At 35.1% G+C, this 19,052-nt stretch overlaps 1 long non-coding RNA gene across 1 annotated transcript in view; it reads right to left on the bottom strand.

Annotated features, from left to right (window-relative positions):
- The window catches only part of LOC147844337 (uncharacterized), a 528,347-nt gene that overhangs the window by 498,208 nt on the left and 11,087 nt on the right, over positions 1-19,052 (bottom strand). The window contains exon 2 of the long non-coding RNA XR_015491673.1: positions 2,551-3,524. This is a non-coding gene — a long non-coding RNA (uncharacterized LOC147844337). The remainder of the gene's footprint in view (positions 1-2,550; positions 3,525-19,052) is intronic.

Raw genomic sequence — 19,052 nt, 5'->3', positions numbered from 1 at the left:
TAAACAGTGACAGAATCACTCAGTGAATGTATAATATCATTTTAACTGCATAACAGGTTTATTTTACAAGTCCCTGTAGATTTAAACAGTTGGGTTGTAGCACAGATTAATATACTCAGCCAAACTCTGGGTCTGCTGTGGCACTATTAGGTAAGCATCAATCATTAAATAGGGTTAGACTAGAATGTTTATAACAACCAAATAAATCCACATATGCAAAGAAAACAAAACTAATTAGTTTATAAATTAAATGATCTGTAATAAAGAATGTGACAGAGGGAAAAAGTAATGAACACATAAAGAAGGATATTTATAGAAAGGCACTGAAGCCCAGACAGCAGCTAAAAATCTCTCAGTAAATATCAGCAACTGCCTTTTGTCGTTGTAAATTAATAATTTACATTACATTTACATTACATCCAACATTTACATTACCAGGATGATGATGATGAAACCAGAGTGGACATTTCAGCAAGACAATTGTCCAAAACACAGCCAAGGAAACTTATGATGGTTTTAGAGAAAGAAAATCAAGCTGTAGAATGGCCCTTGGACAGAATGGCTGACTTGGACAGAAAATACTGTACAAAGAAAAAAACTAATACCAGAGTAATTGCTTGTTTATTCCCGCTTATTGTCAGGGACTAAGCTGAAGGAAAGTGAGTGAACTATCCCTTTAATAAACCTAGCAAAAGATCAACAGTTTAAACAATAAAGACTTTATTTACAGTTTTGTTCATATTTACCAAGGACGGTGTTTGCTTGTGTTTTGTGTTGCAAACTAGGGGGTCTGACAGAAGATCTGAGTCTTGGTGGGGTTACAGGTGCTTAGAGGACTGTGCTCAAGTTGTGTTTTAGTGATCTTGTAATTAGGTTACATTTCTGCTTAGCACAGCAAATTTAGATCCTGTCAGAGGGCAAAGGCCAGTGTGAGTTACGAATGTGATGAGTTTCGCTGAGTGACAGCACAGCTGCCACACACACACACACACACACACACACTTGAATCTATCTTTACGGGGACTTCCTATCGACTTTATGATTTTTATACTGAATAGATAGCATATTATTTACTCAATTATATATATATTTCTTTTTTTTTATTATTTTTTTTTTCATGAAGACCAAATAAATTACCCCACAAGTTCAAATTTTGCTGGCTTTGTCACTAGTTCTCATGACATGATTAATGCCAGGACCACACACAAACACACACAGGGAGAAAGGGAGAGAGAGAGAAATAAGAAACTCACATAGGAAAATAACCCACATCTGTAATATATTTGCACATGGTAATACATTATGCAATTGATACATCTTTATTGTGGCCTGCAGCCAGTTGACTGTGGGTGACATTGTTTTATTTTTTAATTTTATTACTATGTTAAAACAATTCTACATCCTTTACAGCAAAATCTGCACAAGGTTCTGTTATTTTTAGTCAGCGAGTGAATGTTTGCACAAGCACAGTGATAAGAAAAAATAACAAATATCTTTGCACAGACTATCGAGACAGAAAAATATTGCTTACACCGTCATGTCAAAGTCCTGTTCCTGAATCAACAAATAAGAGAGCTGTTTTTTGTTTTGAAATGTCAACAAAGACTAATTCCGAATGTCATTGAAGTCTGTTATGGATGAATACACGTAACTGCTTTAGATCTAAATCTTTAGTGTGCAATGAAGTCACCGCTTTTCCATGTGATACAGATATTGACTTGACATATGAAACCAGGTCTGAACACTCTGTGAAAAACTTACCCAGAACTCCCTGGTAGGACCTTGCTGCTCTGCAAACACCATTAGTTGACATAATCATGAAGTGGCTATCTAACTAAATATCTAAACAAAACATTAAGTTCAAAGGGTGGAGTGCTGCATTCAAGCTTGAGAAAGTATTTTGTATTTGTTGTTTAAACTGAAATTGTGAATAGGTTAGAAAACCATAAAGATAATATTATTCTTCCAGTTCATTTCAGTGAATACATTTCCTTAACAATGACATGAATGAAATACACTAACACAAAGTGATAATAAGTCTGATAAGGTTAATTGTGTTGTCAAAACCTCTCTCACCTGGGGGCTGTTCCAGAAAGCAGGTTATGTGACATACCCGGGTAAGTTTGAGAGCAAGTAGGTAGATAACCTCAGCTTTGGTTCCAATATCGGAGGTAACTTCTGGGTATGTTAAGTAGCCATAACAACTTACTCTCTGAAGATAACCTGCTCCGGAGCAGGTTATGTTCAGAGAGTAAGTTGCTATGTTCCAGAGTTTGTCTGTTTCAGAGAGTTTACTGAGCATTGCGTGCTCTTTTGATGGGAATATTTATGGATGTGGAAGCACAGATACAAGTTTTTTCGTTGTGAGAGGGTTATAAGTGCATAGTTTTTTTTCATAACCAAATTTATAATGTCAATGTATTTAACAAACCTTTTTATAATCAAATGTGACAAACCGCGGGTCTGCGCTTACCATAAAAAACATTCAGTGCAGCTCTTTGTATTCGCGTCAGGCCATTTTAGGCAACTGTACAATGTGGCAGTATGCACTGTTAAAAATTGTCCCGTTAAAAAACAGTAAAATACTGGCAGCTGCAGTTGCCAGCAATATACTGTTATTTTACAGTATGTTGCTGTAAAAATACATGGACTACATTGATTTACACAATACTCATGTGAACTCATTTTGCTCACTGAAAGCAACTGCCTCAACTTGGTCAACTGTTGAATGAGTTTATGAAGTAATGTGCTATATATGCTTAGAAGCATACTTATAATAATAACTTATTTTAGTTAATTAGAAAAGTTCGGTTTAACTCTAATGTCTTATTTTTCACAACAGCACACATACATGTAAATCTGGAATCACCAGAGAGATTCTGACTGCATCAGCAACTAAACAGCCGCTATCTTTTAATAGAGAAACATGCAGAATAACATCAGCAGTTCATTGTTCATCTTTAAGTCATACACTGGCTCTACTCTCCTCCACAACGGTGACAGACAGAAGAAATTAGCTTCAGGTTTTACAGTAAAATACTGTTTTTTCCTTGATTTAACAGTAATCTACTGGCAGCTGTGGTTGCCAGCAATATACTGTTTTTTAACAGTCTACTTCCGTTGTGTAAATTAACAGTATATTACTGTTAAAATACATTTTTACACTGTGTTTTTACCTCTCACACCTTTAACCCTTTAAACCCCGGAGCATATACTTCAGTTTTAATTGAAGTGTCCACACTACTGAGTGTTCAAGAAACATGGAGCAAAGCTGAAGTAAATTCATTAATTAACTGACTAATTAAATGATAATTGAGGATTAACAATGAACAAATGAAGAAATACTGAAGGGAAAAAACAAGAACAGAACATACAAAACTTTAGTCACAGCTTTATAATGAAATAACCTGAAGAACAACAAATGATTAAATCATTTAAATGATCAGCGGATGATTAAACAACTCTACAAACATCATCACCAGCTACACTTATTACTTAATACATGTATTTTTGTATAACATCTACTAAAGTTCTTCTTGAGAAAAAAAGTTAAAGTTTTATGTCACCATCATGGAGAACAGAGTTTGCTTTAGTTGGGCTCTTAGCCCTGTCATATTTAACATTTATATATCGTGGCTGCTGCAATTGTTAAGAACTTTGTTTGAAAAGCTCCTTTGTTGTGGCAAGCCAGCCAAAAACTTAAATAAGATCTGGTGATGTTCATGTTGCTATTAAATGGCAGAGTCTGTTCTTATTTCGTATAATAAAATTTACTGCTCCTATTCAATGTTAAATCTATTGTTTTACATTATATGTATATATATGGCAATGATTTCTGGAAGTTTTTAAGAATATCTTGGACAATAACACTGCTCTATGGTGTAAATTGCACTCAAAGAGACATCAATAATCAGCATATGAACCTCAATAATGGTGAAAACAAATTTAACAAAATTAACAGTTTAACTCACAAACAGGCAACTGAAAGTCTAAACATAAACAACAGCAGAATCAAACACAAATAAAGAAAACTGTTAGACCATTAAACAACATTTATTTATACCGCAATGCATGCTGGGATATTTGTACCGTGCCACTCCCAGCATGCATTGCAGCATAAAACATTTGAGATGTTACCATTATTGAGATACAAGGTCAGATTCATGAGGTCTGAGTGTGTATTTGTCATAACTGAACTGTTTTTGTATGTTATTTCTTAACTTTTAAGTAATTACGGAGGTATCTTTTCTGTTTCCAATTGTCATTAATTAAATTAATACCTGCAACTAAGCATAAAATCTATTGCATGAGGCCCTTTTTCCAGATTTACAATAAAACATTTATCTGAACTAATTTCAGACAAATAGATTTCTCCATTTATTGACTTCCCAACTTTATTGCTATAGTTCAAACGTTTTGTAAACTCTGTATTACAGCAATTGGAAAGTCTAATTAAAGAAGTCCAAGGGTGAAGAGCCCAACTAAATCAGCCCCTCACTCCATTACGGTGACACAAAAAACACCTTAATTTCTGTTGGATCTCAATGAGAATAGTATGGAAGTCAAATCAGTCAGTAATAAGTGTGTGTCTGCTGTTGTTTGTGGAGTTGTTTAATGATCCTCTGCTGAGACTGAAGCTGTTTTATTTTATTTTATTTTATGTTGTAACTCAAGTCACTGTTTGTGTTTCTTGTTTCTCTTTCCTTCAGTAATTGTGATTATTAACAGCAGGTGTTCATCAGTGTCTGAATTCACTCATTAGTGTTCATTAACTCTGTCAGGTGAACTATATTGGTGAACTAGTTGATGGAATAGTGAACAAGGGCACAAAGTGTGATTTCAAACACAGACTTCAAAACATCGAATCTGAAGTCTGTTAGCTCACAGTTTTCTGCAGTTGGTTACTTTCTCGAAAACAAAAATGTTACCCAGAAAGCACTGTTTTTAACAGAATATTACTGTTTTAGTGAAAAAACATTATTTTACTGTAGAATCTGACCGTTTTTTAACAGCAATTTTTTACAGTGTGTCCACCTGTACAGTATGCCTAGCACTGAACTGTTTTTTACACTTTTGTACAGTTCCTTGGTCATAAATCACTGTGTATCATTACACAATTGATTCAGAGCATGGCAGTAGTGTAGTGGACAGTGCGTCGTTAATGATCAACGAAGCTCGCAGCGGAGCGAGTTCAAATCTAGTAGGAAAATATACCTATAATTTAAGATGCAAGACATCGTTCATATGTATACATTCATGCACATACACCTACATTTTTTAATATAATATTTTTTTCAGGGTTTCCAAATGCTTGTGTGCATTTGCAGCCAATTTTAAAGCTCCATCAGTCACTAAAGGACACTGATAATATGAAATCTGTCCATAGTATAAATGTGCAGGTACAACTTAATTTTCTGTCCTCAATCTTTTGGTGTTTCAACTATTGAACTCATTACTGCTCATTACATCCTACCAGCACATATGTGATTACCCCACCTCATCACTATATGTTAAGGCTAAATGGCTGATTTTTAGGATGTAATGATTCAAGTGTATGACACAAATATAGTAAAAAAAAAAAAAAAAAAAAAAACATAAAGCAAATGTTGCTTTACACAATGTTTATTTTTATTATATTTGTATTATACAATAGAATCATTACTAGGCACTACATTGTTACTTGCTGGAGGACAAAATATACCCTTTTCTGCCTTATACGATGACACCCTACCTACAGAGGCTATCCCAGATGAAATCTCAGTGACCCAGGCAGACAAAAGAGATGGAAGAGTGCTTAGAAATATAATTTGTCAAAAAACTGTTTAATCAAATATTTTGGTCTGTTAATTTCTTAATTTCCTGAAATAAAATGAATGGGTAACGCTTTCTTTTACAACCCGCAAAGTACCGCGTAAGTACAGTGAAATTACAGTGTACTTTTCTGTACGTACTGTGTAAGTATAATGAACGTATGTGTAGGTATGAGGGAACAAACCGTAATGCTTGGGTAAAAAGGGGGTAACAACCAGATGTTCATCACGAAAATTACCGCGTAAGTACAGTGAAATAACGGTGTACTTTTCTGTACCTATAGTGTAAGTATAAATAACGTTTACGTAAGTATAAGGGAACAAACAGTAATGCTCGGGTAATAAGGGGGTAGCAACCAGATATTCAGCATCCGCGTAAGTACAGTGAAATAAGGTTGTACTTTTCTTTAAATTGCAAAAGAACAAACCATAATGTTTGCGTAAAAGGGGAGTAACAATAAGATATCCATCACGCAAAGAAGTATATTAAGTTTACGATGTACATTTCTTCAAGTATTGTATACATATAAAGAATTATGCAAGGATGGTGACAACCTATTGCTATCTGCAAATGTACTGTATATGCACCTGCGTGAATACATTAGTACTCTTATTCAGTGCTTGGGTTTTATATGGGGTGTTTAATGAATAAAAGGTTTACAACCTGTGAAATTATGAACCCTTATTGTATAATGTATGTATTTTAAATCTGCAATTCAATATAAAATATATTTCCATACACTACTTACCTTATGTTTACTCGTCGATCTCACCAAAGCCATCAATGTCTCCATAACTCACTATCAACAAACAACTTTGCATGACATAGGCCTACCGTCAGGGTTCAATGCAGATTAAAACAGGCTCGCATCTTTACTGCTGTTGTACAGGGGGGCTAACTGTTGCATTTCAGTAAATGTATAGCTGATGCTTTATAGAAAAATCTAGTAATTTGGTCTTCAATCAATAAAAACTGCTTCTGTAGTTTACTCTGTTCTTAGTGTTCAAGTATACACTAGTATGTTAAAGTTCAGCTTCTTCCCTCTTTGTTCCCTGTAGTTAAAGGGTAAATACAGTATTTGTTCCCTCCTTGTTCCCTGTACTTACAGGATAAATACCACATTTGAGGGTTGTAAATTAAAGTGAAGCTTTGTTTCTCCCTTGTTACCTGTACTTACAGGGTAAATACCACATTTGAGGGTTGTAAATTAAAGTGAAGCTTTGTTCCTCTCTTGTTACCTCCTTGTTCCCCGTACTTACAGGGTAAATACCACATTTGAGGGTTGTAAATTAAAGTGAAGCTTTGTTCCTCCCTTGTTCCCTGTACTTACAGGGTAAATACCACATTTGAGGGTTGTAAATTAAAGTGAAGCCTTGTTCCTCTCTTGTTACCTCCTTGTTCCCTGTACTTACAGGGTAAATACCAAATTTGAGGGTTGTAAATTAAAGTGAAGCATTGTTCCTCTCTTGTTACCTGTACTTACAGGGTAAATACCACATTTGAGGGTTGTAAATTAAAGTGAAGCATTGTTCCTCTCTTGTTACCTCCTTGTTACCTGTACTTACAGGGTAAATACCACATTTGAGGGTTGTAAATTAAAGTGAAGCTTTGTTCCTCTCTTGTTACCTCCTTGTTACCTGTACTTACAGGGTAAATACCACATTTGAGGGTTGTAAATTAAAGTGAAGCTTTGTTCCTCTCTTGTTACCTGTAGTTAAAGGGTAAATACAACATTTGTTCCCCCCTTGTTCCCTTTAGTTTACAATGTAAAATCTTGAAGGCAGTGAAATAAATATACAAACACACAATATATTTCTTCTTTACTTTGTAACCTTTATTTTAATAAATAAGCATTTTAAAAGACTTCATATTAATCAAACATTGTCTTGTCTATCATTGCCTATACTCATTCATTTTCTCTTCGGCTTTGTCCTTTTGTTAATCTGGGGTCGCCACAGTGGAATAAACCACCATCTTATCCAGCATATGTTTTACGCAGTGGATGCCCTTCCAGCTGCAACCCATCTCTGGGAAACATCCATACACACCCACTCACACGCATTCACTACGGACAATTTAGTCTACCCAATTCACCTGTACCGCATGTCTTTGGACTGTGAGGGAAACCGGAGCACCCGGAGGAAACCCACGCGAACGCAGGGAGAACTCCATGCAGAAACCTTCTTGATGTGTGGAAACAGCACTACCTACTGTGCCACCGTGTAGCCACCCAGCTGCAACCCATCACTCACAGCAAATTCATTGGTGTTAAATTTCAAGTGTTGTGGTAATTCAGAGTAAAGTGTTAAAATTCTAGAGTTAGATAAAGGTAAAATAACCCTCTCAGCGTTAGAAGTTGATTTGCCTCCTTGTCACACAGAGTAACATATAAGAAGAAAACCCTTGTATTTGAAAAACTAATCAGAGTGTCTGAAATCTCGCCACACCCTCATTCACCTGGCCCTTAAATTGATCAATTAGTTTAGTCCACTAGACAGAGTGAATGACCACAAATAAGTGAATTCAGACACCTGCTGTTGAACACCTGCTGTTAACAAGCACAATCACTGAAGGAATAAGAAATTGAAGGAAGAAATAAAACTACAGACACAGCCTCACACCAAACCAACTGAATTAAAACAGAGAATTAAACAACTCCATTAAATAATAGCATAAGCAGCTTCACTGATTACAGTTTGACTTAATTTCTGTAAGAATATTTGACAATGAACAGAGGTTATATTTTTATTATTAAAAATATTTCATTTGACCTCACCATCATGGAGATCAGAGGCTGCTTATTTGAGCTCTTGAAGCTTTACGCTTACTTCATAGTGTTTCTCTGACTGCTATAGCCGTGTTTCTAATACTCATCAGTTATAGCAAGAAAGGTCAAGAGAAACTACATTGTTTATGCTTAATTGTTATAGATTTAATTTCAGGTGTTTATTAAGTTGATTCATAATAATATGCAAATATAGGTGTATTAAAGCTGCATGGGACAATACTACTGACAGTTTGCAGCTCTTAAAGAAAATTCAACAAACAATTGGGATGCAATTAATAATTAGAGTGTCATGCACTAAACATTCAAGCTCCAGCTTACTCATTATAACACACAGGCATCAAGAATCAGGACTTGAACCTCAACCGTGGTTGCTGAAAAAAAAAAAAAAAAGCTGCATAGTTCATGCTGCAATGCATGCTGGGTGCCAGCATAGTACAAAGCTCCCAGCATGCATTGCAGCATAATTAAATTATGCAGCTTTATGTTCTTACAATCTCTTTATTTTCCTTTATTTTGTGTTGTTTTTGGGAGGTGATATTTCAGTAGTGTTTTTTTTTTTTTTTTGTCACCATCATTGAGATTCAAAGACTAATTATTGATGTCTGGATGTTTATAAGTTTTGCCATAGATCAAACATTTTCATTGTAAATATTTTTTTTTATTTTATTGGAGCTTCAGTGGTTTCATTTATGTATATTATTTATTTCTCACACATAATTAATATGATATTAAATTAGAAAACAAGCAGGAAAGGAAGGCTATGTTATCATTAATAATCACTTCAGATTGACACTTTAATTTTCTTTCGGCTTTCCATGCCTTATGTGTAAATAGTGTAATTACCACTATCTACAGCAGCCAAAGTAGAAGACATTTATAGTAAGAAGTTGAAGAGCCTGACTAAAGCAGACTCTGTCCTCCATCATGGTGACTTCAAATGAACAACGGAAATTTTATTAAGAGCTTTTGTTCACATGACAGAAATAAAGTCAAAGGTCAGTAATAGGTGAAGCTCCATGATAAGTTGTTTAATTTGATGAGATTTTTTTAAAGATGTTGAAAAATAAGATTTTTTTATTGTGTAATTTGTTTTATTTTTATTGATTATTATTTTATTTAGAGTTTTTTTTTCTCAGTTGATTTCATCTTTGGTTTTGGCTTGTGTTTTTCTGTCCTTCAGTGATTTTGCTTGTTAACAGTTGTTCATCAACAATTCTCAATCCTCCTTTAATTAGACACTTTATTGTCTCGTTAACTTCATCACTGTCTAAGTGTTCAGCCCTCTGTAGTGAGGACACTAGTGAGGATTTTGCTCTGGAATTTAAGGCTTACGTGTGTTCGAATGAAAAATACAGACTATGGGATTTGTTTTTAACAGAAATATTCTGGAAACTGAATTTACGAATGTAAAATGTTGAAAACAGCAGATTACTGGCAACCACTGCTGCCAGTATTTTGACATACATTTAACAGATGTTTTACACAATAAGAGTTTGCTAATTAACACTCTGGGTGTTAAAAATTTTAACACTTTCAAAAATGTTATTTTAACACTTATAGTGGTTCCCATATAAACACTGAGGGAGTGTTAATTTTAACTCTAAGGTAGTTAGATCTACCAAATCTAAAATTTGCAGTGTGAGATCGATAAAAAATACAGACTGTTGAATGTGCTTTTAACAGAAATATTCTGTAAACTGAATTTATGAATTTGAAAAACAGCAGATTACTGGCAACCACAGCTGCTGGTATTTTTCCGTAAAATCTAAAAATGAAAAAAAAGAAAGAAAAACAGCAAAACGGTTTTTGTGTCACCATTGTGGAGGATAATAGCGTCTCTGTTCAAGTCCAAGATGAACTGAGAAAATTTGTGTTATGCTGCATCTTCTTTTGTTTAAAGGTAACTGTGTAGTTACTAATGCTGTCAAAATCTGTTTGCTACTTGCCATCACACATGAAAACATTATTGCATCTAAAGACTTTACTTTTTTTGCACTAAGCTATGATTTTGTAAAATGAACAATGTATTAGTTCATGAAATATGGTTATTTTTTGTAAATTTATAGAGTTATATAAAACTTCCATGTTTTTCACAAAAAGATTCTGGCAACCACAGCTGCTGGTATTTTTTCGGAAATTGAACAGATATTTTACACAACAAGAGTTTGCTAATTAACACTCTCTTGGTGTTGACAATGTTAACACTTTCAAAAGTGTTATTTTTAACACTTATAGTGGTTCCCATATAAACTCTGAGGCAGTGTTAATTTTAACTCCAAGGTAGTTAAATCTACTATCTAAAATTTGCTGTGCTGGGAAACATCCATACATACTCATTCACACACATACACTACGGACAATTTTACCTTACCCAATGTCACCACATATTTTTGGACTTGTGGGAGCACCCGGAGGAAACCCACGCTAACATGGGGAGAACATGCAAACTCCACACAGAAATGCCAACTGACCCAGCCGAGGCTCGAACCAACGACCTTCTAGCTGTGAGACGATTGTGCTACCAACTGCGCCTGCCTATACTCAAACAGCAAAATAACACATTATTTCCTTCCCCCTTTTTTTCTGGCATCTCTTGCTTGGCTTCCTCTTCTGCTCTTCTCAGCTTCCACTGAGGACTCTGATGGTGAGTGGCTGATGAAATCCCATGGGTCTTGCTGCTCTGCATTTATATAAAATATATGAACAGACAGAAAGGCTTTTAGTAAGCTATAGACATGTTTATTTTCCTGTTTAATGTGTGTGTAGTGGTTGTCCAACAATTTCACACACTAAACATTTACAGATACCATACAGACACTATACATTACTATCAAACAAAAGTACTATCATCAGATCATATGGGAGATTGTGATCATTTATAGTGATAATAATTAAAGCGCAGAGGGGAAAAGGCTTAAATATATGTGCAGGCAGTTTAGACTTTGAAGTAAAGATTATTTGCAGTTCAGTGTACATATTTAAATTCTGTGTCACTCATTAAATGGTAAGTAAATGTAACGTTTGGGTTAACTACCCCTAAGGTTAGTTTTCGATTAAAGTACATGTCTTAACCCATCATTAGTCCTAAATAAAGTGAAAGATAACATAATATGGTTGATGTACTGTTATGGACCCTTTTTACATTTCAGCGCAGTGAATGGGAAAGTACAACACATTTTTTTTTACAATCTTCTTTGCTCAAATAAAATGAAAACTTTACGATGGTGTTGTCTCGACAATTAGAAAAATAAAAATATAGTGTGAAACTGAAAACGCCAGCAAGAAGAGAGAATAACTTCTAATTTACTCATGACCATAGACACTGTTTGAAACACCTCGCACATGTAATCATATTATATAATGCATACGTAAATACAAATAAACGTTATTTTATTAAAAAAATCATATAAAAAACTCAAGGATTTTAGATGCTGATGATCGTTAAACGCGTCATAACAGTGTTGTGAAAAGGGTGTAATTGTTAAAAATAGGTACAAACATCAGATATAAACAAAAACCTAAACAAACACTTCTATGTACATAACGTCATAAAAATACTTGTTTTATTTACCTCGCGCTGCCGTCCTTGTACTGCCGTGAACAGGAAATTCTGGGAATGGAGGACGGAGAGTTGAATCGATTCGTCTTCAACAAACCGATCAGTGTGACATCAAAACATCGCGAGAACAACAGACAGCTCCGTGTGCATTTGAATCCATCTCGCGATATTGTATCACTTCAGGTACGCGCCTACTGATTCGTTGATTCAAACGAGTTGTGAATCAAGAAGCCTCTAAAGATCCGAATCAAACTGCAGCAGCACGCCACGAGGTTTTGCTCAGACTTTTGGGACGTTTGGAATTGCTCCGTCTTGTCACCATGTAACACATGTGAGTAAATCGTTGTCAGTAAATAAGGCTATTGTTACGATTAGAAATTGTGCATTAACCAGATTATATTTATTTTGTTTCATTTGTTTTTAGCGTAACATTAACGTTAGTTCATGGCCGAATCTAAACGGCCAGCAGCGAATATTTACCAATGTTTACTGTCGTTTACTTTGCACATCTTAGAAATGTTGCCAAAGTTCCTATGGATTTAGTTTCTTCATGTCATTCCAGAAAGACTGGATGATGAGCAGGTCAGATCTCTGTGGCTGTTGTCATACTGACTGTGCAGACGATTTTCTCCCTTTATACGTTAATTACAGCAAAGTTAATGACAAAATTAATGTTTGGAAATGTAAATGTATATATCAATAGCCCCCCCCCTCCAATTACTAGTAACGTTTGCCTAGGACTTTAGCACAGTAGCCTACTATTTAAGCCTTTTCCCCTCTGCGCTTTAATTATTATCACTATAAATGATCACAATCTCCCATATGATCTGATGATAGTACTTTTGTTTGATAGTAATGTATAGTGTCTGTATGGTATCTGTAAATGTTTAGTGTGTGAAATTGTTGGACAACCACTACACACACATTAAACAGGAAAATAAACATGTCTATAGCTTACTAAAAGCCTTTCTGTCTGTTCATATATTTTATATAAATGCAGAGCAGCAAGACCCATGGGATTTCATCAGCCACTCACCATCAGAGTCCTCAGTGGAAGCTGAGAAGAGCAGAAGAGGAAGCCAAGCAAGAGATGCCAGAAAAAAAGGGGGAAGGAAATAATGTGTTATTTTGCTGTTTGAGTATAGGCAGGCGCAGTGGGTAGCACAATCGCCTCACAGCAAGAAGGTCGCTGGTTCAAGCCTCGGCTGGGTCAGTTGGCATTTCTGTGTGGAGTTTGCATGTTCTCCCCATGTTAGCGTGAGTCTCCTCCGGGTGCTCCAACAAGTCCAAAAATATGTGGTGACATTGGGTAAGGTAAAATTGTCCGTAGTGTATGTGTGTGAATGAGTATGTATGGATGTTTCCCAGTGATGGGTTGCAGCTGGGTGGCTACACGGTGGCACAGTAGGTAGTGCTGTTTCCACACATCAAGAAGGTTTCTGCATGGAGTTCTCCCTGCGTTCGCGTGGGTTTCCTCCGGGTGCTCCGGTTTCCCTCACAGTCCAAAGACATGCGGTACAGGTGAATTGGGTAGACTAAATTGTCCGTAGTGAATGCGTGTGAGTGGGTGTGTATGGATGTTTCCCAGAGATGGGTTGCAGCTGGAAGGGCATCCACTGCGTAAAACATATGCTGGATAAGATGGTGGTTTATTCCACTGTGGCGACCCCAGATTAACAAAAGGACAAAGCCGAAGAGAAAATGAATGAGTATAGGCAATGATAGACAGGACAATGTTTGATTAATATGAAGTCTTTTAAAATGCTTATTTATTAAAATAAAGGTTACAAAGTAAAGAAGAAATATATTGTGTGTTTGTATATTTATTTCACTGCCTTCAAGATTTTACATTGTAAACTAAAGGGAACAAGGGGGGAACAAATGTTGTATTTACCCTTTAACTACAGGTAACAAGAGAGGAACAAAGCTTCACTTTAATTTACAACCCTCAAATGTGGTATTTACCCTGTAAGTACAGGTAACAAGGAGGTAACAAGAGAGGAACAAAGCTTCACTTTAATTTACAACCCTCAAATGTGGTATTTACCCTGTAAGTACAGGTAACAAGGAGGTAACAAGAGAGGAACAAAGCTTCACTTTAATTTACAACCCTCAAATGTGGTATTTACCCTGTAAGTACAGGGAACAAGGGGGGAACAAATACTGTATTTACCCTTTAACTACAGGGAACAAAGAGGGAAGAAGCTGAACTTTAACATACTAGTGTATACTTGAACACTAAGAACAGAGTAAACTACAGCAGCAGTTTTTATTGATTGAAGACCAAATTACTAGATTTTTCTATAAAGCATCAGCTATACATTTACTGAAATGCAACAGTTAGCCCCCCTGTACAACAGCAGTAAAGATGCGAGCCTGTTTTAATCTGCATTGAACCCTGACGGTAGGCCTATGTCATGCAAAGTTGTTTGTTGATAGTGAGTTATGGAGACATTGATGGCTTTGGTGAGATCGACGAGTAAACATAAGGTAAGTAGTGTATGGAAATATATTTTATATTGAATTGCAGATTTAAAATACATACAGTATACAATAAGGGTTCATAATTTCACAGGTTGTAAACCTTTTATTCATTAAACACCCCATATAAAACCCAAGCACTGAATAAGAGTACTAATGTATTCACGCAGGTGCATATACAGTACATTTGCAGATAGCAATAGGTTGTCACCATCCTTGCATAATTCTTTATATGTATACAATACTTGAAGAAATGTACATCGTAAACTTAATATACTTCTTTGCGTGATGGATATCTTATTGTTACTCCCCTTTTACGCAAACATTATGGTTTGTTCTTTTGCAATTTAAAGAAAAGTACAACCTTATTTCACTGTACTTACGCGGATGCTGAATATCTGGTTGCTACCCCCTTATTACCCGAGCATTACTGTTTGTTCCCTTATACTTACGTAAACGTTATTTATACTTACACTATAGGTACAGAAAAGTACACCGTTATTTCACTGTACTTACGCGGTAATTTTCGTGATGAACATCTGGTTGTTACCCCCTTTTTACCCAAGCATTACGGTTTGTTCCCTCATACTTACACATACGTTCATTATACTTACACAGTACGTACAGAAAAGTACACTGTAATTTCACTGTACTTACGCGGTACTTTGCGGGTTGTAAAAGAAAGCGTTACCAATGAATGATTTTTTTACACTGCTTTATACACGCACCTTTCAACTTGTAACATACTTGTCATATACATTTCTCACCTTAAGGTGATGCCCATGTGACTTTATTTATATTTGAAGATGGACCTTATACAGCTACTTTAGAATTTAAATTATAAATATATATATATATATATATATATATATATATATATATATATATATATATATATATATATATATATATATAATATTTTGTGATCCAAGAGTAATATTCAAATATGGAAAAGTGCAGACAAATTCTTACACTGCTTGTTAGTTGAAGCAGAAGGAACTTCGTCTGCATGCAAAATAAAAAGCATAAAAAGAACCTAAAGCTACCTGACAACAATCACTTACAACAGTGACAGATTGTGTGGTTTAAGTCAAAAACTCAACCACAGATGAGCAGCTCCTCTAACTGGTGGACCACAGCAGACAGGCCCCTTTCTATTAGCTGCATGACAGAAAGAATATTCTAGAGTGTTAAATACAGAGCTCCAGTAATTACATATTACCTTTTAGGAGAATGTGTTTAATGACTTTGAACAGAGTTCTAGCTCCAGAAAGATTACAATTTCTATTAGCCTTATTAGTCAATACACATATTGTGGCCTTAAGATATTAATGGCAAGAAAAATAAATGCATGAATGGTTACACAACATACTCAAAAGGATGTTAAAGAGAAGTTTAATTGTTCATTACAATGAATAAAATGGAGGGTGGCATGTGTAATTTAATGAACTAACAAACCTTCTTATTATTTATTTTTCTTTTCTTATCTATTTCTTATTCTATATTTCTTTCCTTCATTAAAGCAGATGTGTAATCTCTGTGTTTACAATCTCCAGTTGCCTCTGTAAAGTGCGTTGCCCTTTTTTTCTCACCGTGATTTTCCATGGTGACTCGTGAATTCGGCGATCTACTGAAAATGCCTTCAGGTGTGGGCCGTGCACGCGCATTAACCCGCGGTTATCTTCAAAAGGTTGATTTAACTAACTCTTATCACCTGTTTTGGAACCAACATACTCGCGGTAAGCAGGTTTTGGGTAAATCAACCGAGAGTTTAGGGTTTAGCAGATGGTAAGTTAACCCAGCTTTCTGGAATAACCCCCTGCTTGTGCACTCATTGAATATCTTGTTAGTTATATGTGAGAAATAAGTACTATATGTAAATGAAAACAGTTGACCTACAGCGTCCAATGACAGTTTAACAGATCTAAATACGCCATTCACAATAATAATGTTTGATCAATGGCAAAACTTAAAAACACACAGACGTCAACAATTAGTTGTTGAATCTCAACAATGGTGAAAAACAAAAGATAAAAATCAGCCCAAAACAAAACACTCTACTGAAATTTGACCTCCCAAAAACAGTTTAAAATAAATAATATATTCATGCTGCAATGCATGCAGGGATTTTTGTACTATGCTGGAATCCCGGATGTCATTGCAGCATGAATGAATTAAGCAGTTTTTTTTTTTTTTTTTTTTTTTTGTAGCAACTATGGTTGAGGTTCATATTTTGATTCTAGATGTCTGTGTGTCTTAAAGTGCAGTTGGAGATTTCTAGGCTTTGTGCATGAAAATACTTAAACTTTAATTTCTTATTTATTCCTTGATAATTGTTTGTTGAACCTCCATGGGAAGCTGCAACATATCCCAAACCATATTAAATAAAACAATTTTCTATGGCTTAACTTATAAAATAGTAGTGTATGTTTGCCTCACCTATTTAAATTTATATGCACAACTTTTTAAAAAGTGCATAACTTTTAGTGTGGTCAGTTTGCTTTCCTTTAACGGTAATAAATATAAAATTTCTGAGCATTTTTTTTCACAAATAATACAGTTAAATTGGACTCATAAAAATATGTTCCCACAGTGAAAAACTTTGTTTCTATCATTATTTTTGTAGCATGGGGTTATTATGGTTACTTTACAAGTTTTTCTCTAGTTCATTGACATAGCAGATTTGTCTTCAAAACTATACAGGAAAAAATGGAGGTAAAGAGGTTTTCCACACTCATAATAACTAACTTGTTTACATTGCAGTTGTTAAATTGACAGATCATGTAAATTGGTGAGCCTGTGATGTTCATCTGCTCAACAGCCACAACTCTAAAAACATTAAAGAAATTGTTCTCTCTCTCTCAAAAAAAAAACTATCTGTCATTACCACTTCAATGAAAGCACAACACACTTACCTGACACTGTACATCTGATTGACCAGCCTGATCTCACAAAGAAATGTAAGTATTTTACGTTTTTTTTTTCAGTTAAGTGGATAATCCCTACAATTCATACAAGTTCAGAAGATGTAGCACCCATTGCCAACCCTTTACCCAACCATCATTGAGGGATGAGTAAATCGAACTAAATTGTATAAATGAGATTGTACAAATTTATTTAATTTAGCCACTAAATCAAAAAGATATATATTGCCGTGAGATTAGGTAGAACCTATCTCTCATTAATTTCTGTCTCTGTTACGTGTTTAGGTTGTTAAATAATTATGTGGATAAAACGTAACAATCAGTGAGTCTACTGATGCCAGATGAATAAGGAGAAGACACAACCACTTGATAAGTGAAACAAAAAGTATTAAACAGAAAAAAATGTATTAAGAATGTCAAACAATGAATAGGAAATGTAATGTCAATGTAATTATAAGTAATCAAAATAAATAAAAAAACAAGAGTGTTGCGAAAACAAAGAAATAAATATAACAAAGCGATCTAACTAAACCCCAACCCACTAAACTGACTGATCAAAGAAAAATACAGAAACAAAACCGTAATCTTCAGCACGTAGCTTTACTAAACTTCATGACTTCCAAACATAATTACACATGTGGCAATGCCTCCAATAACTAATTAACACATAATTATCCTAAGCTGCTCACTTTACTAGAATTCTCTTAAGTACACACTGTTAGCCTTTAGCAAAGCAAGATCTCATATAATCCAATTCTCTTAAAGATCGTTCATATTCTCATCAGACAATAAACTGAGTTGGACAAGTTTATCTAATAAATCAATCTCTCAAAGAGAAAACTAGAACAGCACAAAGTTCCAGTGCACTATGCAACAAGATATTGTAAACAAACTAATGTTAGCTAGGTATGTAATATTTTAATTGCTAATATAGCAGATTAATGGAAAATTACATTGGTAATCAGCATTTTGCTGATAAAACTGCATGGCCAACATGCAATTTTTATATGTTTGCTTTTAAAAACACTATTAGTTGAGCTGATTTGTTCAACAAGCTCAACATTCGACAAAAACATACCCTAAATAACAAATTTCAGATTTCAAATATGTAGACAGCACCCCCTAGTGGATTTGTCATCTGAAATGTGCAACGAAACGTACCTGAAGCAACACATTGCCAATAAGCCTGGGATTCTTTTTTTTTTTTTTTTTCATTTTTCCCCACACACAGTTTTTTTTTTTTTTTGTCTCATTTTAACTGATGTGTCACACACATAAACCTGCCAGTATGCAATAGCCACTCATACACGTGCTGATTGAGAATCAGGCCCTATCTCAGCGGAGGTAGTGTGTGAGGTCATGCTCAAGACCTTCTTCCCTCTACACACCTCCAGCACTTCATTACACAGCAGTGCAATGTCACAAGTGCTCCTCTCTGCTAACGTGTTGATCTCTGATGTCAGTTTGCTAGTGCAAACTTTGCACCGCA

The sequence above is a fragment of the Danio rerio genome, chromosome 5 (assembly GCF_052040795.2).
Source record: "Danio rerio strain M-AB ecotype USA chromosome 5, GRCz13ab, whole genome shotgun sequence".
Lineage (NCBI taxonomy): Eukaryota > Metazoa > Chordata > Actinopteri > Cypriniformes > Danionidae > Danio > Danio rerio.
The sequence above is the reverse complement of the archived record's forward strand: the minus strand, read 5'-3'. Positions and strand labels throughout refer to the sequence as shown.